Below are 9,229 nucleotides of genomic sequence, written 5' to 3'. Positions count from 1 at the left end.
TCTGATGCTTCCCCCAAAGCAGGCCTCCCACCCACCCTACTCACCCCTGTCTTGTCAGAACAACCTATGCACATCAGCCTCTGCACTCAGTCAATTGTTTGTTACTGTCAGTTTGTCAGGAGTCAAGTTTGTTACTGCCTCAGGGCCAGCCTTGGCTACTTTTCCTTGTACCAAGAGAAAGGACAAGTGCTTTACTCACAGACATTCTCTACAGCTCTGCCCTCTTCCTACTACACTAAGGAACACTTAAACAACATAAAAAAATTCTCACTCCAGCATTGCCAGTTCTGTACTTCATTATTTTAGGGAAAACATTTTGCAGTAGCTAAAGATAGTCCTTGGGTTTTATGTTCTCTACTTAAGTGCATGTTGAGCAATCTAACCTTAGCAGAGATAAACAAAGTGTCCCAGAGAAATTTTAGTGCCATACTCCATCTGCCCTGAGAGAAAGTTATGCCCCAGAAGTTTTCACTTAGAAAGCAGTAAAAAAGGAATTTAAAGTGTGGCTGACTATAAATTATGAAGCTGAACCCAGTCCCCAATTTTACAGTAATTTATTTCTACTATTTCTTTTGACTGCATGCATCCCAAAACCAAAGGGGTAAATCGGGACCCTGAGCATAACTGAAATGGATCTTTCAAGCCATTTGTAATGGCTTGTCTTGTGCTCTACCTTTTGTCCTCACCTGTCCCAGCCCCATCTCAGGTGCTGAGTACAGCAGCAGCCCTGTTGAGCTGAGGCTGCTTTTCACCATTTGCACTGATTCATATAAACTGCTCCCATGTTTCTTTCATCCTGGCACCAAAATTCATCATAAATGTGCTTACCCTTAACCCAAAAGTGTGCCATTCACAGCAAACATTTACATCATGCCCAGAATGTGCCCCTTGGACATGTATTTTCAGTTTTGTAAAAAACACCCAGAACTCACTGTTATCTTTTCTCTCAGAGCACCACTGTAGTCAGCATCCAAACCAAGAGAAGTCTGGCCTATTCTGTTTCCACTGGGTGAAAAACATATCAAGTGTTTTGTGCTGCAGCCTTCCTGGCAAGACAAAAAACCTCTTGAAATTGTACCCGTTTTCAGACTGCAATGTCAAACCAGATGTGGAACCAGATTTACTGTAAAAGAATCCTTCTGGGCCATGAATCTTCCAGCAAATCTCTAATGCCCTGAGCACAATTTGGAGCAATTATTAATGCTTCCCTTGGAAGCTCAGTGAGACTTATCATTGCATATGATTTTGACACAAGTCCAGTTGAAACTCAAAGGATGGTTTTACTTTTTGGAGTCTACAGATACTTCAAGACAGCTTCATTCCCTCAGCAGAGAAATTAACTCAGTGCATGGAAATGAGAAAGACACCCAAGGCAGACAGCTTGTACCTGGTTTCAACAACTCTACATTTGGGTTTCTTTTAATGTATTATAGATTTTTGTTACCATGAAAAAGGAAAGGGCTTTTTGGAGTGCTTTGTGTAGTCACATCCAAACCCCTAAAACACAGATCTGTCTGAAAAAAAGTTTTTCAGGAAAATCAAAGGACGATGTCCCCAAGATCTCACTGATACAAACGCTGACACCCATGAGGTGTAATGCATATTTCTTAGGATCAAATCCCTTTAGATCCTTCTTCTTCATTGTTGTTGTCATTCAAGGTTTGCACTGGGGATCACTTTAAATATATCTGTTGAATGTACAGACCAATGGGAAAGGCAAAAGTTTTTAATGGCATTGAAATAAATAAAAGCCAAAAATCAATTGTGACACAAAGAGGCTCTGCTGTTGATATCGTGAAGGAGAAGAGGGGAAAGAAGGCCTTAACAGGGTGCCAGAGTATCTTATCAGAGGTCACACTGTGGCAGAGCTGGGAAATAAGACTGAATTCTCATAGCTTTCAGCCCACTGCCTTAACTTGCAAGACCATCTTTGTGACTCCCCCGGCTCACTCTGGGGTGGCACATCCACCTCTCTCCTGGTATTTGTCTTGCTTGCAAGCTTCATCACAGGTGAATTTTATGCCAAAGCAGCTTCTGGAGGAAATAAAACCACACAAAGGCAAGGCTTGCTCTGTTAAGTTTAATTTGCTAAGAAGTGCTCAAGGGGCAGCTCAGAGTTTGCACACCATGGCTCAGAGGGGCATGGGGCTAAACAGAACTGCCTGCCCCACTGCCCAAATGCCAGGCACAGTGAAAACAGAAAAGGAGCAAGATGCAGAAGTACTCAAGCCTGCTGTGTCATTTTGTGCAACTTTTGTTTCATGTCACGTTTCATGCAACAACTGCTGTATGTAAAAGCAATTTACGTAAAATGGCCTTTTCCTGAGGAACCAGGGCACGGATACATAGACAGCTCTGGGGGCTGAAGAGAGACAAAACTTGACAACTCTCAATATTGCGAGGCACTAAGTACCTCAGAGAGAGCTATAAACATACAGGTTCAAGGGGCTGTTAGAAGGTGATTTGCTGAGAGAAGTATTTTTAGAATCATAGGAAGAGATGGGCACTGGACTTAGGTAAAAATATTACAGATGACTATAGCAGGGTAACAAGTTACCAGTTGGGAGAATAAATGGACACATTAGACCAGTGCTGAATAGGAAAAATTTCTTCTAAACATGGAATACCTCTAGAAACAAGTTTTGCAAGCAGTACTGTAGGCTGTAAGACAGTAAAAGAATTAACAGACAGCAAAATGTTCAATAGTGACCCCACTGGCATTTATAATAGGAGAGGAAGGTCCTGAAAGCCAAAACTCCAGGGCAGCTGATGCCTGTAAGGTGGCTGCACCAAATGCTGTCTGAAAGGAGGAGTCTGTTTTTCTTTTGGTGTTTGAGAATTCTGAGGACCAGACCAATGTTTTATTTCTCCTGGTAACTGGCACTGAAAACTGCAGTCTTCCCAGTGCAGCAGAAATTAATATGAAGAGGCTTATACATGCATTCAAAAAGATGACCAGTTTTTACCAGTAAGAGGCATCTATTTTCAGTGTGTTTATTTGCTCTGAGGGCTGCATAGGTCATAAAAATAATACTCATGCCTCATCAGAGTAACAACTCCAGCTTGTCCAAGACTGATGTAGCCTAACTATTCAGATTTACTAGGATTTCCAAATGCCTGAGAACCTTTAATACCTTCTACCTGCCCTATTCTTTTGGAGGTAACACATGCACAGCACAAGTGCATGGTTGCAACTCCTGTCTTTGTTAACAACAAAGGTTCATTTCTGCAGGGAACAGGCTTTCCAAATATGGTTCACAGAGGCACTGAAGTGCCTGCAGGCTCTGGTTTGCTGTCCGAGGAGGTGAAGCTGCAGATGCTAAAGGAATCCTTGTTGCTGGAGCGTGGTGCCTGCCCCCACTTCAGGTGCAGTGGCCCCGTGCAGAAGGGATCATATTCCAGAAAGCTCAGCTAATACAAGTCACTTTGGCATATATGATTGCATCTGGAAGCACAGAAGTGGATAAGTTATCCAGGCTCCTGCATCTGCAGGTGATAACCTCTGGGCCAGGGGCAAGGCATACAATCCATTTTTGTTCACCTGAACCTGAAATTCTGATCTTGACTCCTTAAAATAAATTAGTAGATAGCATCGATGATCTATGAAGTACAAGAGAAATGCCACTTCAGGAAGGAGACCAGCATGGTCGGCTGCTGGCCATTAGTGAGCACAGAGCTTAGTCTGGAACCTCCTGTCTCAGATGTGACACTGGCCCTTGGTAAAATGTTCCACAAGCAGTTTTGCAACTGTGTTCATGTAGGTGAGCAGCTGATTATTCTGGAGATCAGAAATATTTGACAGTATTGAAAAAAAGGTAGAAAAAGCTAGGACAAGCTAATGGACAGTTTAGGTAAAGATAAAAAATATAAACAGTTTTCGGAGCAGAATAGACTTGGAGACGGATTGAGAGGGTCCTTCATGGTTGTGAGGCACACAGAAATTACTAAATATACCTTTTGTACAACCTTCCTCCATGAAGGGCTTCAGCAAGCACCCCGCTCTGAAGTGGTGTGCACTTGAACTAAGTTGAAGTGCAATGTATTAGCCTTTCCCTCTTTCTCGCCTCTCCTTTTCTTGCTAATTCCAGCTTTCTTGCTGGTGGCTTGTCAGACCCCGGTGCTTCCCACTGCTTTTGACCTCAGAGGTCTGGCTCAATTTTCTCACCCACTGCTCTTTGGATCTTGTCTTAACTAACAAATTTCTCAAATTTCCTTTTGACTCACACCGCTTCACCTCTTCATATCCATACCACCTTCTCTCCCGCTTCATCCACGCTCCACCAAACAATGAAGGGAGTTTAGAGATTCCTCAGTACTGTCTGACATTTTAATACAGAGAACTCAGTTACACAGTATTGTTTGCATGACAGACATTAGTGCCTTTCTCCTGAGTTAATTAGATTTCCTCTGCCCATTTGGTGAGGCTGGCAGAAGGGCAGCATGGTTGAACAGCCTCTGCTTTGACAGTGCGTTCCCTTCAGACCCCGCCAAAAAGTCTGCTATCCACATCATACTACATCTGTTCTTTCACTAGAAATTACTAGCACTTGGGTCAGCACAACCACAGCACCTGCAGTGATGTTTCAGAGGACACAGGAGCTTCCCTCATGCTCCCTCTTCCATTAGATGTTCTTTGCTTTATTACCAATGGGAGTTTTGCCATTGAAGAAACAGGTTGTTCATCTAATTGTATTTTCCCACTTTGTGAGTTTAGATGAATGGCCAGGCCTTTTCCCAGCTCAACGACAATGAAGGGGTGCATGCCAAGCCTCTATCACTCCCAATCCCTACCTGCATGAGGAAGAAACCTCCGTCTGCCACAACCCCAGATTCCTTTCATTCATTTTTTTAAAGCCAATCAGGCTCTTGGCTTCTTAATCATTTGTGATAACAAAAGCGAGGGTTCTGAAGCATGGAGGTACCTCTTACTGCCCATGACCACAGTCCACGGAGCCACTGAGCTATGGGAGCCAGCAGCCATCTCACTACTTAGGGCACCACTGGGCTGTGGTGTAGAAAGCTCAAAGCTCATGATCTGACTTTCCAGAGCTACAAAGCTCTTTTTTAGCACTGAAAAAAGGTTAGAAATATCCTCAGGAATTAGGACTGCCAAGTAGATCATCATAATAAAATGAAATTATTACTTGGCATAGCTCCTCTAAATTTGATGCTTGCAAGACAGCCACAGATGACCACTGAACTCTCCCTGTGGGCTCTCTTATTCAAGGAGCACTCAGCCTGAATATCTGAGAGATCCTGTCAAAAAACAAAGTTTGCCAAATAGAGAGGAAATGACTAAAACCGGAAGAAAAACATCAGTGGTTTCTCTCTTTTACAGGAAAGAGGGGAGACAGAGTAAAAATGCGCTCCTACAATCAAATCTTCCCTAAGAAGCCAATGGGCAGACATCGTTTCCTCAGGCTACATTAATCTGACAGAAGATGTGAGAAACCCAATGAGAAGAGTTGGCAGAGGGCATTAGCAGTGGTACCCCTCGGAAGGTAAGTGCTGCCCAGTGAAACCCTTCCGTTGCAATTGCTGCTGCTTTGGAGAGATGCTGCTGCCTAATAACTAAGCCTGAAACTGTAAGTCTATAAACAATCTGGTCCTTTTTCACACAGTGATCTTCTTGGTTGGAACTCAACCAATTAATCTGAACTCTGTGCTCATTAAAGTCTAACTTAGTTGCCATTTTAATCTCATGGGCTATTTTTTTGTTGTTGTTGAAATAATATTTTTTGTATGACAACTGACCATTGCAATTTACCTCCCCCAGCTACTTGGAACCTGGCAAGATCTTTAATGAAGGTGTGTTTCATGAGAAATTAGAGAAGTCCTGCTGCATTCCCAAAGGCAAATCAGGAAGCTGGCTGGCAGCCGTGAGTTTATTTTTAGAGTTGCAACTCCTGTTTGAGAAGCGGCTAAAACCCCTGTACCTGCTGTTTGCCAAGAGGAAACACATTATAAACTCTTCTGGAGAAAGCCCATCTTTACTCTAAGCTATGCATTACCAGATAGATCATCAGCCCTTAATTATAACATCAATTATCTTATCAGACAGGAAGTTTCTAATTTCCTTTTCAATGTTGAGTATACAGTAAAATCTGCTTCAATCAGTCATGGATGCACGAGGATATTAGGTTGTTCTCTAAACAGAGGTTTAGGGTGTAAGAAAGCTCAAAGATAATTTTAAAATACAGTTTTAATGAGAAAAAAGATCATTCTTTGCAAGTACAGATTTCACCTTAGGTGTGCCTAGATCATTCCTACTAATTCCTAGGGTTTCTAGCCTATAGGTTTTCAAGTGGTTGAATTTCAATCAAAATATTTTTGCTTTATTTAGGCAACCCATAGTGACTGAGGAGCATAACACTGATTTCTGCTTTGCTAGTTTGTGGTGTTGGGCAATGTTTTTTCCAATAGTGGTAACATTTAAGGGAGGGGGGGCAGAACCCCCATCTGTGAACATTATTTGAATAATGACTACAAATCTGTGTCAGCAGTCCATACCCCTCTCTTTCACTTTCTGCAGCTGTTCACAACTGTGATTATACTGAGACCAAACACAAATACTCAGGAGATATGACATGGAGACCTGAACCAGGCAGTCCAGCCTCTCTGAGACACACCGTACAGGGTGTGATAGGATATGACAGTAGGATATGATTTGGGTCATGCTGTGTATTGTAAGCAGGAAATGAGTTGTTCTGTTCTCTTTAGGCTTAACAAAAGGATTGATTTCCTGGGCTAAAAAATACACTTGGATAAAAAGTAAATTAGCACGCTGAATTTTTAAAGAGGGCTACTGCACTAAACAGTTCCCTTATACTTCTCTTTTTTGAGATCTATCCATATGCAGACAGGAGGACAAGGAAAACTGGAGACACCTGTGTAGTGGCCAAACCTCACTAAAAGCAATCTTCAGCTGAAGTCTATATCTACCAGCTGCAGATATGTCAGTCCTCTCTAAGCCAGGGAATAACAGAGAGAAAATCCAGCTCAGTGCTGAGGCTTCCTCTGAAGCAATGTTGCTTCGCAGGATCAGTTAAAAAAGTTATCTATGCTGGTAAAAGCCTCATATAAACAGTAGGCAAAGCTTGGCCAAGGATGGGCATGGGAGTGTTGTGCTGAGGCTGTCTGGAACAAGACATTTTTTGTCTGCTTCTCAGGAAAACAAAACAAGGCTGATAATAGTGACTTGTGTTTCATTGGACAAGCCACACTGCCTCTTGGAAAGGATTTTGACTCTCCTTCAGAACCAGGGACCCTGTGGCTTACAGGGCTAGCCTGCACATGATAGCAGAGATAAATTAACATGCTGGGACAAGGCACTGAAGGTTGATGAAACACAACATCTTGCAGCAGGAGCATTCCAACTTCAGGCCTGTGACAGAGGAAGTGCAACAAGGGAAGGAGGAATCTGTTATTTCAAGGAGGAAGGGGGATGAGGAAAGGTGAAGTAGTTTGGGGAAGGTATGGCATTCTCCATCACCCTCGTAACAGTCCCCATGAATTCATCTGTCTGTTGCTCTGCCTACACTTTCCCCCAAAGTGATTTTTCTCCTTATTACTTCACAAAACATTTTGATCTTTATGGTTTCCCATAAAGCACAAACTTGAAGGGGCTATTACATACAAATGCAACATTGCTGCACAAAGCCCTAAAGCACTGAACTATCTGTTTAGCTTACCCTCCTAAGTCTGTACTTGTGTGCTTTCTCTGCTCCTGGAGAGTTTTCTCCCAGTAATCAAGTTGGACTAATTAATAATGATAGTTAAAATGATACTGTAACCACCTAATATCTTTGACGGTCAGTTACAGGTTGGTTTTTTAAAAAAAACAAAATAGTTTTCATTAGCTTTTCCTCATCTAAAGTTGCTCTTTCAGAGCAAAACATTGTCTGAGTGCTCTGCCATACAAGCTTAGTGGCAGGTCATGTCAGAAGCAGCATATTTTAAGCAAATACTGTCATTTTAAAGAAATGTTAAAGTTGCACTTTCAAGAATCAAACCCAGAATCTATTTTTCTTTCTACTCTGTGGAAAAACAATTTGTATGAATAAAAGAGTATAAAAGAGTATATCATGCATACCAAATACTTAAAACATTTCCAAAAGTGTCTGGGGAACAGTCTGAAAAGCAGACTGTTCTCTCTCTGTGAGTGGTATAACAAGTGATATAATACATGTCATTACTTGGTTTGATGCACGTAGCCAGCTCTACTCAGAACCTCTAACATTCCATCTAACGAAAATCAACAGATCTCCTCTGTTAGAAGCAAAAAAGAAAAAAAAAGACATCTAAACAAACAGATTCCCAGAAGATTTAGGCAGGTCACTGTATTATAGAGCAAAATGAATCATCTTCAACTAATCTTTGCAATCCATCTGAATGAAAACTCAGTGGTTGCTTCTATGTGTCAGGCCAGAAAAAAAAAAGCTGTAAGTGCAACATAACTGATCCACCCTGTATTCTCGTTGGAGAGACTCTCAAGATACTGCATAAGAATTAGCAGGATGGTCACACTCAAAGAGTTGTGGTCAACAGCTCAAAGTCCAAGTGGAGACCAGCAACAAATGACATTCCTCAGGGGCTGGTATTGGGATCAGTGTTGTTTAATATCTTTGTCAGAGAAATGGATAGTTAGGTTGAGTGCACCCTCAGCAAGTTTGCTGATGACACCAAGCTGTTTGGTGCGGTTGACACACTGGAGGGAAAGGATGCCACCCTGAGGGACCTCAACAGGCTTGAGAAGTGGGGCTGTGCGAACCTTATGAGGTTCAACAAGGCCAAGTGCAGGGTCTTGCACCTGGGTCATTGCAATCCCAAGCACAAATACAGGCTGAGAGGAGAATGGATTGAGAGTAGCCCTGAAGAGAAGGACTTGGGGATGCTGGCAGATGAGAAGCTCAACATGAGCCAGCAATGCATGCTTACAGCTCAGAAAGACAACCATACCCTGAATTGCATCAAGTGTGAATAGCAGGTCAAGGGAGATGATTCTGCCCCTCTACTCTGCTCTTGTGAGACCCACACCTGGAGGACTGTGTTCAGTTCTGGAGTCCTCAGCACAGGAAGGACATGGATCTGTTGGAGCAAGTCCAGAAAAGACACACAAAGATGGTCAGAGGGCTGGAGCACCTCCCGTACAAGGACAGGCTGAGAGATTTGGGCTTGTTTGGCCTGGAGAAGAAAAGGCTCCAAGGAGACCTCAAAGCAACCTTCCAGT

At 42.6% G+C, this 9,229-nt stretch overlaps 1 protein-coding gene across 1 annotated transcript in view; it reads left to right on the top strand.

The window, feature by feature from the left end:
• Positions 1-5,351: 5,351 nt before the first annotated feature.
• Positions 5,352-9,229, top strand: part of NEDD9 (neural precursor cell expressed, developmentally down-regulated 9) — a 106,121-nt gene continuing 102,243 nt past the window's right edge. Inside the window, exons 1-2 of the mRNA XM_069853653.1 lie at positions 5,352-5,501; positions 7,170-7,473. The gene's annotated coding sequence lies outside the window, so the exon portion shown is untranslated. The remainder of the gene's footprint in view (positions 5,502-7,169; positions 7,474-9,229) is intronic.

Source organism: Phaenicophaeus curvirostris, chromosome 3, assembly GCF_032191515.1.
Source record: "Phaenicophaeus curvirostris isolate KB17595 chromosome 3, BPBGC_Pcur_1.0, whole genome shotgun sequence".
NCBI classification, from domain to species: Eukaryota; Metazoa; Chordata; class Aves; order Cuculiformes; family Cuculidae; genus Phaenicophaeus; species Phaenicophaeus curvirostris.
This window is presented reverse-complemented; position numbering and strand designations above follow the sequence as displayed.